The sequence below is a fragment of the Felis catus genome, chromosome B4 (genome assembly GCF_018350175.1).
Source record: "Felis catus isolate Fca126 chromosome B4, F.catus_Fca126_mat1.0, whole genome shotgun sequence".
NCBI lineage: Eukaryota > Metazoa > Chordata > Mammalia > Carnivora > Felidae > Felis > Felis catus.
Genome location: NC_058374.1, coordinates 115,822,703 through 115,840,542, shown reverse-complemented (window position 1 = coordinate 115,840,542; position 17,840 = coordinate 115,822,703). Strand labels below are relative to the sequence as shown.

The following is a 17,840-nucleotide window of genomic DNA, read 5'->3' as shown; positions in this document are numbered from 1 at the left end:
GCATATTTTAGGGTGGCATAATCTGCTATTCTTCAGTTCCTTTTACAGGGAAATAAGTTTTTAAATCATAACCTGGGTGGTAGGAGGACTCATTGCAATGATTGGTTTTCTTAGGCTTTTTTTTCAGTGGAAAGAGCTAGGAAATACATACTTTAAAAGAGAAAATTATATCTTAAGAACATACTAATGCTTCTAATTTAAGTGTGAGATTACAGTGAGATTACAGAAATTTTACTTCTTTGATTTTATATTTGTATATCGTTCCTCTACCACCAAAATTCATAGTTCTTTAATGATACTAACAATCACTTACTTGCTTTATCTGTATGTATGCATAGAACTATTTTCCAAACAATATCAGAATTAATAAAAATATAACTGAAGAAAGTTTAGGATTTTATTTTTTGTCCTTCCTTTCTTACATAAAAGGAACACACTACATACCACTGTTCTCTACCTTGCTTTTTTTTTTTTTTTCAACTTAACATGTCCTAGGATCATTCTGTAACAACGTATAGAGTTATTACCTTTTTACAGCTGCATAATACTCCACTGTGTGGCTTTACTACAATGTATTTAAACCAATCCGCCACTGGTGACCATTTGGATTGAGAGAAGTCTCATACCATAAACAAATATTACTGTAATGAATATCCTTGCATTTTCATAATTTGATATTTTTGTCATGTTTTATTTGGGATTGATTCCTAGAAGTACGATTCTGGGTCAAAGGTAAAAGTGAACTTTTAATTTTGCTAGATATTGCCAAATTCTGCCTACAGAAGTTATACTGTTTTGTATTCCTCCATGGGAATGTGGAGAATTCCACATGCTTAAAATAAGTGATTTTAGATTTTAGAGAAAACAGTACTCAAGGGAATATTGATAGCAATTTTATTTATATTTACATTTTGAAATAAGGGCTAAGAAAGCATATTCATATATATACATGAGATATATACACAAATTCAGATACAGGCATATCGTATTGGTGATTCAAATATCAGTGTTGCTGTTGTTGATGTAATTTTTCAAAACGGCGAAACAACTGGTAAAGGTCAAACAAAACAAACTACAGTTTTCTCCCAGTGTGGGGACATCCTTGCCTGTGTGACATTCTGGGGATTTGAAAGACATGGGGAGAGCAATGGTTAGAAAGCAGTGGAGTTGGTCAGTTATTCCTAAGTCGCACTGATACCATGCAGAGAGAGAATGAGAAACTGAGGGCTGTTTACAAACAGCTAAAGCCTACATGTGAGAGCAAGAAGACCTCTCTTGGAACTTAGAAAAAACTGGACAAGATGGTCACCTTACCGTAGGGTCAAAATAGGTAAGCAGCTAATAAGGGTGCAGCTTAACATCTATAATCAGCAGCAGGCAAGAATGGAGGGGCAGTTATCTCAATAAAAAGTCAGGGTATGTTGCTCGGTTCCTGAATTTGAGCCAATTTTCAGATCTGGAGTCCACTTAATAAGTGGCTACGAGAAGGACTCTACAACACTGTGGAAAGTATACATTGTAATGATTTTTCATCACTCCCCAAAGGGACCCATGGCACTTACTTGAGGAGTGCACTTACCATGGGGGAAGGGGAATGCCAGTCATTTCAAGGAGCTTTGGACCTCATTGCTGAGAGAAGTAGGATAAGTGGAGATCCAAAGTGTCACCACCACACCATGGATTCACGTGAGGAAGGCCAACTGGAAGCCTTTGAAATTGTTCCCCACGCCAGCTAACATAATCAAAACTGCTACTGTGTCCCAGGGTTGATGGTGGTGATCAGTGCCATTGTGCACTAATAGGTGAATGTAGAATACCACAGCAAATTTAACCAAGTAGTAATTCCAATTCAAGCTGTGTTGGACATGCTGCCATTGGTAGGGTACATTAAGAAAACCTCAGGTACATGGTTATGTGGCCACTGATTTGGTGAATGCATTCTTTTATATTCCAGTCAGAAATATGGCTGAGAAGCAATTCACATTCATGTGGAAGAGATCATATTTATTTCCAGTTTTGTCCAAGGACTATGTTGATTCCTCTACCCTCTATTGTAATACAGTCTGAAGAGATCTGGACTGTCTGGATACCCTGTAGACCATTACAGATACGTTATGCCAATAATATACTGGTTAAGTAGGAAGAGCAAGAGTTGGCTTGTAGGCTAGAGGACTTGGTAAGACACATGCATCCAGAGGGTGGGAGATAAACCCTAAGAAGGTTCAGTAATGTTTTTTAGAGGTCCAACAGTCAGTGGCACGTGGAGGCATCCCCTCCAGAGTAAAAGACAAATTTCTGTATCTTGCATCTCGTACTGTAATGAAGCACAATGCCTGGTGGGCCTCTTTGGGTTCCAAAAGCACAAATTCCACACCTCGGAATACCACTCTGGCTCATATCCTGGGTGACATGGAAGGTTGCCAGTTCTAAGTGAAGCCTACACCAGCAATGGGCTCTGCAGCAGTGTGGAATTTAAAGCAAGTCCCAGTAGGAGATCACAAGATAGTCCTCTGGGATTTTGGAGCAAGGCCAGGCCATCTGTAGCAGAAGATTTTACTCCTCTCAAGAAACAGCCACTGGCTTGGTATTGGGCCCCAGTGGAGGCAGAAAGCTTGACTGTGAGGCACCAAGTCCAGAAGTACCACCATGAGCTGAATTCTGTCAGATAAGCCCAATCATAAAGTTGATGGGCCCAACAGCAGTTCATCATAACGTGGAAATGATGCATTCGAAATCACATCCCAAGGCATGAGTTAACGGCATAAGCTAGTAGTCCAGCCCCCGTATCACCCACTATATCAGCACCCCTCCCTCAGGCTGTATGGCCAGCTAAGGGAGAAGAAAAAAGCTCAAGCTTGATTGTGAATGGGTTGGCTTGATATGTGGGTAGAAACTAAAAAATGGATGGCAGCACATCACAGCCATATTCAGTGGTGTCCCTAAAAGATGGCGGAGAGAGAAAATCTTCCTAGTGGGCAGAGCTTCAAGCAGTATAGCTGGCCATCCACTTTGTATGAGAGAAGTACCTGTGATGAGAATTTTTATGGTTGCCTGGGCAGTGGCAATGGCGTGCTCAGCTCGTCAGGACTTTGAAAGAAAAGACTGGGAGACTGGAGACAAGGAGTTCTGGAGTAGAGGCATGCGGACAGGACAGACAGAATAGTGTGGTTGCAAAGGGTGAAGCTTTCTGCATCCCATGTTTATTCCAACCTGAAAGAATCAACCTTGAAAAAGGTGTGGAACACCCAAGTAGATACAAAGATTCTACTAGTCAATGTTAGCCACACTTTGTCACGGTCTACCCCAAAACTGGCACAATGGACACACGAGTGGAATGGCAATGTTTGCAGAGATAGAGGCTACACATGAATCCAACAGCGTGAATTCCCACTTACCGAGGCCAACCTAGCTGCTTCTCTCTCTGGAGGTCTAACTTGCCAGCAACAGAGACCAACGCTAAGCTCCTGATATGGCATTTTACTTGATATAAACAATCCATTTGGTGGCAAGTCAACAACACTGAGCCCTTTCCATTTTGGAGTGACCAGTAGTTCATCCTCACAGAGACAAACACCTATCTGGGTATGGGTTTGCCTATTTTGCCTACAGAGCCTCAGCCCGTACTACTCTCTAGGAGCTTACAGAAGGCCCTATCCACTGGCACGGGATCTAACTCAACATGGCATCCAAACGGGGGAACCACTTCACAGGAAAGGCGATGTGGGTTTGAAGCTCATGACCAAGGCATCTACTGGTTGTACCACCTACTGCACTACCCAGAAGCAGACAGCCTGATAAGAGCACTAGACAACCTACTGAAGGCACAGCTGCAGTGCCAGTTTAGAGGCAACAGTCCACAAGGATTGAGTGCCATCCTTCAGGATGCAGTATATACACTATATCAGAGACCTCTGATTGGCAATGCCCCTAATAGGAAGAAAATATGGGTCCAGGAAAAAGATGGAGGGAGCAGAAGTGGCCCCACTTAGCATCTCAATGAGTCATTGGGAGACTGTGCTTCCTGTTCCCACAACTCTGGTCCCCCAAAATGAGTGCATTTTTTTTTTTGTCAGAGAACACAACAAGAGTCCCACTGACCTGTAAACTATGGCTACTGTTCGGGCACTTTGGACTTTTTGTGTCCAGCCATCAGCAGGCAAGAAGAGGAGTCCCCATCTTGGCAAGAGTAAATGACCTAGATCAACAGGAAGAGGAAGGGCTGCTTTCACATAATGGACAGGGAAAAATACATGTGGACCCTAGGTGATTCACTTGAAGGTCTCCTGATACGTACTTAGAAGTATGGAAGGACATGTGCAGGAATCCCTGCCTGAGAAGGGTATAATTACCAATACATTCTCATAAGAAATAAGGATTTGAGTCACACCCAGGTAAGCCACTGAGATCTGCAGAGGTGACAGGCAAAGGAGAGTAGGATGTGGAATGGGTAGTGGAGGAGGAGAATGAGGAGTAGTCGCGGCCCTGAGACCGACTGAGTGATGGGGGTGTAGTTTGTCCCAGTAATCTCCTTCTTCTAAGCTTTAGCTCAGGAACAGAATCTGGAGAAATCGTAGAAGAGCTGCTTCCAGAACATGAGTGGAGAAATGTGTCAGTGTGGTATAAGGGGTCTTTTACGGTGGCCATAGGATGCACGGCTCAGATCTTCAAGAGAGAACCTGCTGGAAAGACGGGAAAGGAAAAACAGAAGTGAAGAAATCATGAAGAGGTTAAGAAATAAGAGATGCAAAGTCTTTTAAAGCTACAGAAATATCAGGAAACGATACCTATGAAGAAGATGAAGCAGATGATGAAGATGAAGGAACCAAAAAGGAATCCTTTGACAAAATGCCTCCAGCAGTGATTAAAAATGACAATAGTTTACCTCTAAAAGTCAAGATACAAATTAAGAATTATGCCAAGACATTTCCTCCCAAGCTGGCCTATTCAGAAGCACCTGTTGGTCAAATAGAGAAACTAGTAAAGCATTTGTTAATGTTGACATGAAGATTTCATATCATCTGCAAAGGTTTGCAGACCATCAACTAAAAAAATGGTTAGCTGTAATGCTAAAACTATGAATGCGAATGAGGTTGACAGTGAGGTGGGACCCTCAAAAAGTCTGAACAAGAACCACAGGGGTGGATCTGTGATAAGGTTATTGATACTGGAAGCCAGACGGTGCCACCTCTTTTAAATTTTGAGGCTATCCCTCTTGACAATCATAAGCAAAACTTAAAAGATGCCATGTAGTTTTCCCAAAGTTCCCAAATGTCTTTTGAGGTCAAAAGAAAAAGCAAACCCCTTGTAACTCAGAAATGTGAATACTCATGTAGCCCAGGAAGTTAATTCATTGTATTTTCCATGCTGGATCTCTAATCTCAAGCCTTGTCTCCCCAGATTTATTCTGCATCCAACTTTAACCTAGAAAAGAAAAAGAAAGAAGAAAGGAAAAGCATCAAAATAATCACCTTGGCGTGTTTCAAATGATGTTCTTGTTTATATCACCTTGTTCTCTTGCTTTACAGGCAAAGGTTTCTGGGTAAAGTGTCATTTTGTTTTCCTTAAAAAAGAGGGACACTTGGGTGGCTCAGACGGTTGAGCATCTGACTCTCGATTTCAGCTCAGGTCATGATCCCAAGGTTGTGGGATTGAGCTCCTTGTCAGGCTTCATGCTGCATGTGGAGCCTGCTTGAGATTCTTTCTCTCCCTCGGTCTCTCTCCCATGCTCATGCTCTATCTCTAAAATAAAAGAGAGAGAGAGAGAGAGAGAGAGAGCAAGAGTGAGAGAGCGAGAGTGCCTGCAGTGAGGCGTGTGGTTAGCTGACAGTCTTTTAGTGCCATACTTTGGGAATTCACCACAACATTTATGCTACAGCCTTACCTCCCTTGATTTCTCCCCACTGATGGTATTAGTGGGAGGCCATGCCTGCCCAGATTGGGACGTCAAATGGGGATCTGTTTTTGCTCTTAGGCTCCCGATTAGCCTGGCTAAGACTTTCTCAGAGTCATGTGGCAGCCTGAGGCTCTTCCTACCTAACCTTGCTTCCTTCTCTCTCTCCTTTCATGTGTAGCAGAGCTGCGTCAGTCTGAAGGCACTCCTGGCCTACTTCTTCCTCTCTCCTTTATTCTTAACAGCGATTCTCCCCAATAAATCTCTTGCACATCTAATTCTGTCCTGGTGTCCTCTTTTCCGAGGACCTGAACTGCCCAAAGTCCCATGTACTGCAGGATGTTTAGCATCCCTGGCCTCACCCACAAATGCTGGTAGCACTGCCACCCTAATCTTGAGGCAACTAGTGACATCTCCACAGATTGCCAAAATGCTTTCTGAACCGCTCAAAGCATAACCATCAGGATCACAGAATCTTAGAGCTAGAAGAGCTCTTACAGAGGAAAAAGAAACAGAAAAGTTTAATGACCTCTATTTCTTTTCTCCCTCTCCTACAGCGCCTTTACCTTCTTTTCATTCTCGAATTCTTGCACCTCAACTGAAACTGACAAACTTGAATAATGGGTTATAAGTACCAGAGAGGCTATATAGCATCAGAAGTTAGTGAAAAATTTAGGAAGTGATCAGTATCTGAAACTGAAACTAGGAAAGAAAAATCAGTTATGATATATGAAATTAGCTGTATTAAGTAACCCACCCTTGGAATCGGCTGCAAATGCGCTGCTTTTGTGATTAGAGTGCTTTCCAAGTTTCCATCCAGTCACAAGGAAGACGGTCTTGGAATGTGGAGGTATTGTGCAGTAATCAGTAGTAGGCAGCACATTCTAAAAATGATCCAAGAATATTAGTTCAGTCAACTGATAAATTTGTAGCAGAGGTCATTTTTCACTTTTAACCCAATTCACCTTATTTATTGACTCCCTACTATGTCCCAAGAATTATATCAAGCACAAGAGTATACAGTGGTAAACCAATCATTGTCCTTCCCTTAAACGAGCTTATTTTATGGAGCATGAATTCTTGATGGGCAAAAAACCTGAGATATTACAATTGTTTGTGGCCCTCCAAAGAGCCATAGTATATAAACAGATGTACAGGATCTCTGTGGCTTAAGATCTCATAGGGAGCAGGGGAGCAATCAGGAAAAGAATATCTTAATTGTCTCCTTCAGGAGTCAAAAAGGAAACTAAGGTTGAGAAACCTGGCCTTAAGGAAAAAGAGAAAATATGAAGGGGATGAAAGAGAACAAGAAGGAAAAGTAGAATGGTGAAATAGGAAAGGAGAGAAGAGAGGAGAAAAGGAGAAGGTATGTGAGATTTTAAGAAGACAAAAATAGTTTTGTCTACCACTGAGCCATATGACATATAACTTTTTTCCCTTGACATTCTGAAATACAAGCTTATTCCTCTACATTATTTCTGGCTCTGGCAACAAAGTATTAAATGTAAAAAGCAATACTGGAATGCCTGCTTTTTATTCAAAGAATCCCCATATCCTAGAGCATTCTTTTCTTGCTCAAATTTTCCAAATGTTCTCACTTTTTTTTTTTCATTTAAATTTAAACTTGTGAAACAATTTCCTATTAGGTTTCTAAGGACCTCATTGTTCCACTTACTTGGAATGTGAACTTTGTTAGCTCCACAATATCAAAGCCTTCAGTTTTATAGCAATTATTTCTTTCATTTACCTGCCGTAGTAGACAAATCTATTTGTTGTTTGATAGCTTATCAAGCTTTTCTGCAGTTTGGGTTTATCCCTCAGGATCCTATATCTGCGTTTGTTCTGAGTATGGGTGCACCTAGCAACTTTCTCATTATTAGTTGGATTTCCAATACTATGTTGAATAAAAGTGCTGAGAGTGGGCATCTTTGTTTTGTTCCTGATCTTAGAAGAAGATCTTTCAGCTTTTCACTGTTGTGTATGATGTTAACTGTGGGCTTGTCATATATTGCCTTTATTATGTTCGGGTTCATTCCTTCTATACCCACTTTGGTGAGATATTATTAGCTACAGTGAGTTATTATTCATAACTTAATTTTTATTAACTTGTAGGAGTTTTTATATTTTTGATACAAGTCCTTTGCTAGATACATGGTGGTGCATATTTCCCAGCCTTTGGCGTAATGCTGTCTTTGAAGAACGGACATTTAAATTTTGATGGAAGTCCAACTTGTCAAATTTTTCTTTTATGATTAGTGCCTTTTGTACCCCATGCAGGAAATATATACCTACTCCAGAGTTATAATTATGTTTTCTTCTAGACGTTTTATGGGTCTGGGTTTTATATTAGGCCTTTGAACCATCTTTAATTAATTTTTGTATATGGAGTTAAATAGGGCCTAAGTTCTTTTTTAAAAAAAGCGAATAGATATACAATTGTTTTAGCAGTATTTTTTAAGACAACAGCAACAACTTTCACATTTAATTGCTTTACTGCCTTAGTAAAAAATGAAATGACTGCATATGTGGCATTCTATTTGTAGACTTGAATCTGTTTATTTACTAGCCTATCCTTATGCAGTAATACACTATCTTGCTTACTGTAACTTTATAGAAATCTTGTAATCAGGTAATAAGTCCTACAACATTGTCCTTTTTACATATTGTTTGGCTACTCTAGGTCCTTCAGCTTTTAAGATAAATTTTTTTTAAGTTTATTTTTTAGAGACAGTGTGTGAGGGTGAGTGCGGGAGGGGCAGAGAGAGAGAGGGAGAGAGAATCCCAAGCAGGCTCCCCACTGCCAGCATGGAGCCCAGTGTGGGGCTCGAACTCCTGAATGGTGAGATCATGACCTGAGCTAAAATTAAGAGTTGGATGCTTAACCAACTGAGCCACCCAGGCACCCCTAAGATAAATTTTAAAATTACTTTGTCTAGGGGCGCCTGGGTGGCACAGTCGGTTGGGCCTCCGACTTCAGCCAGGTCACGATCTCGCGGTCCGGGAGTTCGAGCCCCGCATCAGGCTCTGGGCTGATGGCTCAGAGCCTGGAGCCTGTTTCCGATTCTGTGTCTCCCTCTCTCTCTGACCCTCCCCCGTTCATGCTCTGTCTCTCTCTGTCCCAAAAATAAATAAACGTTGAAAAAAAAAATTTAAAAAAAAAAAATTACTTTGTCTAGGGGCGCCTGGGTGGCTCAGTCAGTTGGGTGTCCGACTTTAGCTCAGGTCATGATCTCACAGTCCATGAGTTCAAGCCCTGCATCGGGCTTTGTGCTGACAGCTCAGAGCCTGGAGCCTGCTTCAGATTCTGTGTCTCCCTCTGTCTCTGCCCCTCCCCTGCTCATGCTCTGTCTCAAAAATAAATAAAAACGTTTAAAAATTTTTTTAAAAATAAAATTACTTTGTCTATGCCTAAAAAAATGCTCCCCCCAAAAAACAAACAAAAAACCCCCCACAAAATCCAAAAAGAGCCTGCTGGAATTCTGATAGGGATTGGACTGAATGTACAAATCAGTTTAGGAAGAATGAAGAGCTTAATGATAGAGTCTTCCTATCTATAAATATGGCATTTTTCTCCATTTCTTTTAAAATTTCCCTCCACTATGTTTTGTGGTTCTCAGTACAGAGGTCTTGCACATTTTTGTCATGTTTATTCCTAGGTTTCTAATATTTTTGGATACATTATAGATGGTATTGCTTTCAATTTCATTTGTCAATTGTTGCTGGTATATGGAAGTAGGATTGATTTTTGTATATTGACCCTGTATCCTATGACTTGCTAAATTATTAGTTCTAGTAGCTCTTTTGCATATTCCATAGGCTTTTCTATGTATACAATCATGTTGTCTGTGACTACAGTTTTACTTCTTTCCAATTTTTTTATTGATATAATCCACATACCATAAAATCCATTCAAGTGTATAATTCAGTGGTTTTGCAAAGCTGTGCAACTTCATCACTATCTAATTTCAAAATATTTTCATCACTCCAAATATAAACCTTGTTTTCACTAACAGTTACTTCCCCCCTTGTCCCCATTCCAAGCCCCTGTCTACTACTAACCTATTTTCTTACTCCCTATGGATTTGCTTATTCTGGACATTTCATATAAATGGAATCATACAATATGTAGCTTTCACTTAGCATATAACGTGTTCAAGGTTCATCCAGGTGGTAGCTTGAATCAGTACTCCATTTCTATGGATGAGTAATATTCCATTGCATAGATATACTACATTTTGTTTATTCATTCATCAGCTAATGGGTTTTTGGTTGTTTCTACCTTTTGATTATTATAAATAGTGTTGCTATGAATATTTGTATACAAATGTTTGTATGGCTGTGTTTCAAATTCACTAGGAGTGGAATTGCTAGGTCACATGGTGACTCTATGTTTTAATCTCTGGAGGAACTGCCAACCTGATTCCCAAAGCACCATTTTACATTCCCACCACTAGGGTATGAGGGTTCCTATTTCTCCACATTTTCACTAATGCTTGTTATTGTCCATCTTTTTTATTATTGCCATCCTAGTGGGTGTAAAATGGTACTCGTCATGGTTTTTATATTTCCCTAATGACAAATGATGTTGATCATCTTCTCATGTGCTTATTGGCTATTTGTACATCTTCTTTGGAGAAATCCCTATTCAAATCCTTTGTCCATTTTTATTAGCTTGTCTTTTTATTGTTGATTGTAAGAGTTCTTTATATATTTTGAATACAAGTCCTTATCAGATATGATCTTCAAATATTTCCCCCCATTCTGTAGGTTGTCTCTTCACTTTTTTTCTTCCATATTCTTCAACTGTATTCTATATCAATTACCATGGAGGATGAAACCTGATTGTGAACAGATTGAAAGAAAAAAATATACAAGTTAAAAAAAAAGTTTTTATTTAAGTAATCTCTATACCCAACATGGGGCTTGAATTCACAACCCTGAGATGAACAGTCACACACTCTTCCAATGGAGCCAGGCAGGTGCCCCCAAAATATACAATTTCACACAATATCCAGCCATCAACTTGGATAGGTTTACAGGTACAATATGATACAGAATATGATGAAGGAAACTGAGCCTGCTAAGGCTTTAGAGCATGGAGGGCTCAGGAAGAACATCATCGCTCAGGTTAACAAAATCCAAGTGCTTTGAAAAACCAACTGCAGGCCATTCTCAGATGTCTTTCATTTCAGGGATGAGTTCTGATGCGGAGTGTTGTGATTCTGTACATTTCTGGCTGCTCACTAGGCCTTTCTCTTTGTGGGTAAACTGTTCTCTCTTCTTTAAGGTTCTCCTGCACAGCCTCCTGCGCAGGCTGCAGGATGAAAGAAGCAAGGTAGGGGAGAGGCAGGACCACAGCAGGATCAGGACACATTCTGCTGCTAACCCCACAGGGGAGGGACTAAGATAGCTGTTTTCCTGACCACACAGCCTGGCCTAAGTGGGCAGCCTGTCTCCGGCCTCCACCTTCTACCTGTAGTGCCTGTTAGCCTTGCCAGACTTCCCCTGCCTTAAGGTGAGTTCACCTTAAAGGCTGAATGTAAAAGTGCAAGTCGGGGGCCTAAGCCACCAGCACCCACAGGGCCTCTGAGTTAGAGGTCTGGTCCCAGAAGGAGGCTGCCACTGCACTCTGGAAACCATAGTAGTGAGGAATGTGGACCACTGTTCCAGAAAAGCTGGAAATCCAGATTTATGTATAAGCTCTCAATTCCAAAAGGTTGCAATTTATTCATGTTCTGACAAAAACATTTTCAGGAGTAATGCAAGTAGGTAAAAATAAGAGCAAAGTAGGCAGACTGTGGACTGTGGCCCCACAACAGGCTCCTGCAGCCTGCCTGCCTCCTGTCTTCATTTCCACATCAAATCTCTCCGAGACACACGAATCTGAACTTCTGGCGGGGTGGGGGGAGGTCTTAGCTCTTCACAGGATGTTTTTTTGGTTTTTTTTTTAAGCCTAAAAGATAGTAGTGTGTCTTCATTCTTGTTCTTTGGGATATTTTTCAGTTGTTTTTTTTTTGTTTTTGTTTTTTTTTTTTGAGAGAGAGCAAGAGAGTGAGAGAGAGCCTTAACCAGGCTCCAAGCCCAGCACAGAGCCTGAGCTCATGACTGTGAGATCATGACCTGAGGTGAAATCAAAAAGTCAAACGCATAACCAACTGAGCCACACAGGTGCCATTTTTCGGTCTTAAGACAAAAGGATACTTCAATTGGGGCAGTCCTTGTTTCACGTTAAAATATTGCACTCGCACACATATTACAAAGATAGCACCAAATCAAACTGCGTGAGGGAGTCACAAACAAATATAGGGTAGAGAATTCTGAAAAACTAACGTAGTAACTGAGAAGCCGAGCAGTTTTCCTTTAGTGTCTCTGATGCCCACACTCAGTCGCTCCTCCCTCCTTGGGCAACTGACAGGGCCTGCTTCCCAGCCTTCTCCACCTTGACCACTTGATGTCTCAGCTGATGACAGGGAGCCCTGGCCTTGGCACACAGTGTGCAGGGCTTCCTGGATTCTGGGGGAGTTGGCCCTGTTCAGCCACTCCCAGTACAGCTGCTGCATGTGGGCGCTCGTCTGGGGGGCTGCATGGGGATGTCAGCATAGAAGCCTTTCATGTGCCGCGGCAGTGCCTTTTCTGTATGTCCATCCTCCGTCTGGGCTTAGCCTCTGCTGTTTAAACACCCCCTGCTCCATGTGAGCACTTCCACAAAGTGGTATGGGAGCTTGCTCTTCTTAAGTTTGAGAACCATATTCTGGATGTTTTGAAAGCAGCAAAGCATAACAGAACCTCCCCATTCTTTTCAAGGGTGACCTCCTGGAAGTCTTTGTTCCTCAGGGTGCAGCAGGTGTCCTCCCCATGTTGTCAAACAGCTGCTTGGCTGCGTGTCTGAAGATGCGCACCAGGTACCCATTGGAGCTGGGCCCATCACAGTGCCTCACCTTCTCCTCCTTCAGGCGTCAGTGTCTATGGCAGCACCTTTTCACCAAGGGGTCATTTTGCTCCATCATCTGATCAATTTCACCTGAGGTTAATACTCAGTGAGCACCCTGGGAACCAAGTGAAGCCATAGGAAAATCTTCTTGAAGGGTCTCCGGTTTCTTATCTTTGCAAGGGACCACAATTATGTGAAATATCTTGTCTGGGGACAGGTTCTGCCATCTGGCGAAGTAATCCTTCACCAGGGAGCCCGTGATCTGTTGAGGAGACTTGGTGGTGCAGAGGTGGGGAGGGGTGGTGACAGCAAGTGCTCTGAGTATGGGACCCAGCTGGGATTGGTGGAGGTGAGCCTGGTTAATGCCAGCTCTTCCTCACTGTGCTGGTGGTGTTGAGGCAGATTCTTTCTGACTCTCCAGGATGCTGAACTCCATGGCAGTTGTTGTATCAAAGACAGTGCACCCTAAGACTTTTGAGGAAGCCATAAAATCTTCTAGATGTATCAGTCACATTGAGGCAGAATTTAGCAGCAAAATAAAGCAGAGACCTAGGACACACTGACCCTGCCAGCACCTTGTGCTGTGAGGTATCACATTTCTTATTAAGATTCAGAATTCAAAAGAAGTCCTTGGTGTTCTGTTGGGAAACCTGGGTCCCTTCTTCCAGTCATGCAACTGTCACATACCAGGAAGTTACTCAGAAATATTTTGGCATCAGCCAACTTACAGAATTCTCCCTTCTTCCACGTGCAGTGCTCACACTTCATCTGGAGCAGAGCAGGTGAGGGGCCAGGGCTCGGCCTGAGAGGAACACCAGGAGATGCAGTCTTTTCACTTTCATAGTCTTCTTTGAAGCACAAAAAATTTTTAATTTTGATAAAGTACAATTTACCTGTTTCCCCCCTGCCCCCTTTGGTGTGTTTTTGGTGTCACATCTGAGAAACCATTTCCTAATCCAATGCCATTAAGATTTATGGCTGTTTTTTTCTGAGTTTTAGTTTTAGCTCTTGCATTTAGATCTTTGATTCGTCTTAACATATGCATATATATATATATATATATATATATAGGAGTCCAAGTTCATTCTTTTCCATGTGAATTTCCAGTTTTCCCAAAATAATTTTTTGAAAAGACTCTTCTTTCCCCTATTGAATTGTCTTGGCACCTTTGTCAAAAGTCAATTGACCATAAATGTAAAGGTGTATTTCTGGACTCTGCATTATAGTTCACTGATCTATATATCTACATCTACATATCTATGTTTTTGGCATTAGAGTTATATTGATTACTGTAGTTTTGTTGTATGTTTTGAAATCAGGAAGCACAACTCTTTCCAATCTTGATGCATTTTGTTATTGTTTTATTACATTGATTAGGACCTTCAACATAACCCTGAACAGAAGTGGTGAGAGCACGTATTCTTGTCTTCTGTTACTCCTGACCTTAGGGGAAAAAGATTGTGTTTCACTATTACATTTTTCAAAGATGATTGTTGTTATATTGAGAAAGTTCCTTTCTATACTTAACTTGCTGAAGGTTTTTTGACATGGATGGATTTTGAATTTTGTCAGATGCTTTTTCTGCATCTACTGAGACTATCATTTTTTCTCTTTCATTCTGTTAATGTGGTGAACTACACTAACTTTTCAATGTTAAACCTCATCTTCCTTGCCCATGGCATCTTATCCTTTATACTGCAAGGCTTAATTTGCAATATTTCATTAAGAATTTAAAAATCTATATTCATGAGGGGTATTGGTTTGTAATTTTCTTGTAAAATGTCCTGGTCAAGTTTGGTATTGGGATTATATTGGCTTCATAAAATGAGTTTCAAAGTGTTCATTCCTGCTCTGCTGTCTGAAATGTACAGGATTAATACTTTTATCTTCTTTAAAAGTCTGATAAAATTTAAGCAATCTGGCTCTGGAGTTTTCCTTGTAGGAAGGTTTTGATTAGAAATTTCATTTCTTTAATAGATATTGGGCCATTTAGCTTTTCTTTTTCTTCTTGTGTCAGTTTTTTTTTTTTTTTTTGGTATTTTTTCAGGAATTTGTCCATTTCACCTAAGTTGTCAAATTTATTGAAACTATCCCTTTAATATCTGTATAATTCATTAGCATTATGACTACATTAAACTTAAATTTTCTGCATACAAAATAAAGTAGATGACACATACTGAATCGGGAAAATAAATATATAAATGTGGCAGAAAAGGGTATATATTGTAGGAACAATCTATGAAAGAAGAGGGAATTACAATTCAGTGTGACAAATACCATGAGAGGTACACAGAGAACACACAGGAAGAATACCCAGGCCTAAAAATTTAGGAAGTCAGAATCATGATGTCCAAGTGATGAGTTATTTAATTTGGGATAAATAAATCTAACCAAATTCACGGACACTTAAAAGCCGAGAATTTAGATCCCAAATATAATTACTTCACATTGGTCATCTATCTATGAGCATCTACAGTCAACTGGATCCCCTTTTACTGGCATATCCTTAATTAAAAATAAGTTTGTGTGTGTGTGTGTGTGTGTGTGTGTGTGTGTGTAAAAATGGTAAATACATTATAAAAAATTCAAACAAGATAGAAAAGTCCAAAATACAAAATAGAAACCTCTTGCATTTTGGCCAACATCCTTCCAGATCTTTTTGCATCCTTATATCCACATATATCCACATACATATTCATGTCAAAATGACACTGTTCCTGCTAATTTATATTGTTTCATTACAGGGGGGAAACCTATATGCTATGAACATATTTTCATGTAAATAAAGATTTATATCATTGTTTTTAATGGCTTAATTAATTCCATTGTGCACACGCACTGTAATTTAACTAGAGTCCTAGTGATGGCATTTATGTTGTTTCTAAAACAACTATTACAAAAAAGGGAGTAAGGAACATCTGTATGAATGTTTTTTGTTATTGTCTTTAGAATGAACTGACTAGGAAATGAGATTTCGGGGCAAAGGCTAATGAAATTTTGGTAAATAAGACTGTCCCAATTTCAATTTTAACACCAATAGTACACAATATAGTTAAATGTAACCCCATATCCCTATGTACCCTGATGGACAAAAAGGATCTGTTTGGAATGTTGAACATCTTTTCATTTGTTAATTAGAAGTTTCTTTTTCTTGGTTTAAAAATGTCCTATTGATTTCCTTTGCTAATTTTATTTATTGTGGTGTTTTTAAAGTTGATATTCAATGAACTGTTTGTATATTGGGAATATTTTTCCTTTTCCCACATGATACAAATTTATTTTCCATTCGTTCATTAATTGTATATAGACTATTACAATCTTTATGAGTTTAATTTTTACCAATTTTTTTCTGTTATGGTTTCTGGGTTTTTTTTTAAATTTTTTTTTTTTAATGTTTATTTTTGAGACAGAGAGAGACAGAGCATGAATGGGGGAGGGGGAGAGAGAGAGAGAGAGGGAGACACAGAATCAGAAGCAGGCTCCAGGCTCTGAGCCATCAGCCCAGAGCCTGACGCAGGGCTCAAACTCACAAACCGTGAGATCATGACCTGAGCTGAAGTCGGACGCTCAACCGACTGAGCCACCCAGGCGCCCCTGGTTTCTGGTTCTTGTGTTATACTTAGCAAAGGTCTTTCTCAGCTCAAGATTAAAAAGATTCACCTTAATTTTATTGTAGTATTTTTATGGCTTCACTCTGTACATTTAAATTTTTGATTCATCTGGTATTTATTTGACAAAGTAGATAAAAAGCCTGTCTCCAGTGGTTCTTAATTTCTCAGATAATCTTTTTCCTCACTTAGCAGTGATTTGTAGCATATAGTTTACTGATTACCAGCAAGACTTCTGGAGTCCAGACTTCCTGGCTTCAACAGTAACAGCTCTGGGTAACGTTATAAAATCGAGATAATAATTGCAGCTATCTTAGGGTTCAACCGTAGAACTTGAAAGTGTTCTGGTACTTGACACCTAAATGCTCGGCAAATGTGAGCTACTATTATTAAATATTCATATATGCATAGCAGTTTGTTTCTGGATTCCATATCCTGTTCACTGATATTACCAATAGCCCACATTTTTCTGATCCATATGTTGACACTCCATGACCCAACTCAGTGTTCCATCTAATGGCTCCTCTTTCCTCATTTCAACAAAAAAGGTCCTTATCTCAGTTGTCTTTCTAATCATGACTAGAGCCCGAAAATGTTGCCCTTGAGGGTAAAAATAGGCTGTGCTTCACAATGCAGTGAGAATTGAAACCCCAAACCAAGGGATAGTGCCTATTTCTTCTACCACGTATTCTTAAAGGCTGAAACCCTACCTCATTTTCAGCCATTGGCATATAACTGACGCTCTCAAAAACTAGTACCTTCTCTTCCAACTCTAGTTTACAACCTTAAGGCAAATGGTTCACAATGTTACTCCCGTGGGTCCTGGACGGGACTAGGTGAGATCTGGAGGAGAACGCGAGGGGCGGGAAAGGATTCACCCCCCGCCCCCCGTCCCTGGTCCTGACCTGGCCTTTGCCTCCTGGCAAGCTGAGCCGACTCCCCACTCCGGGGCTGACGCCCCAAGACTGACATTGCAGGCAGGCGACTCCAGTCCCCATTAAATCTACACAATCAGGGACGAAGGCAGGAGGACGTGGCAGCAGAACCTCATTGGAGCCCTCAAAGAGGCAAGAGTGTAAGAACCCGCAGAAGGAAGGAGTAGCGAGAAAAGGGGAAGACCCCCCACCCCCCCAGACATGGCGTAGCGAGGAGGCAAGGGAGATCGGCTTCGCGCTCAACCGCGCACTTCACTCTGGCTCAATGAAGCAAGTGCCCGGTCTCGGATTTTCGGTTCCCTTCGGCTCATGGGATCTCCGCGTCCCCGCCAGCGGCGTACCGTAGCGCCGCCTCGCCCCCGACATTCCCGCCGTCGACCGCAGCCGCTCCCGCCTCGGCTCCGCTTGCCTCCTCCCTCTAACCGCCGCTAGCTGCGGCCGACGTCTGCGGCGTCGGTGACGTCGGCGTAGGGGCG

At 41.0% G+C, this 17,840-nt stretch overlaps 1 long non-coding RNA gene and 1 pseudogene across 1 annotated transcript; both read right to left on the bottom strand.

Annotated features, from left to right (window-relative positions):
- Nucleotides 1–880: 880 nt before the first annotated feature.
- Nucleotides 881–17,840, bottom strand: LOC109501726. The gene is made up of 3 exons (XR_002159973.3): nucleotides 17,706–17,840; nucleotides 6,648–6,774; nucleotides 881–5,421 (listed from the first exon to the last, which is right to left on the bottom strand). It is a non-coding gene; the product is annotated as an uncharacterized LOC109501726 (long non-coding RNA).
- Nucleotides 11,211–17,717, bottom strand: LOC101090783 (annotated as a pseudogene).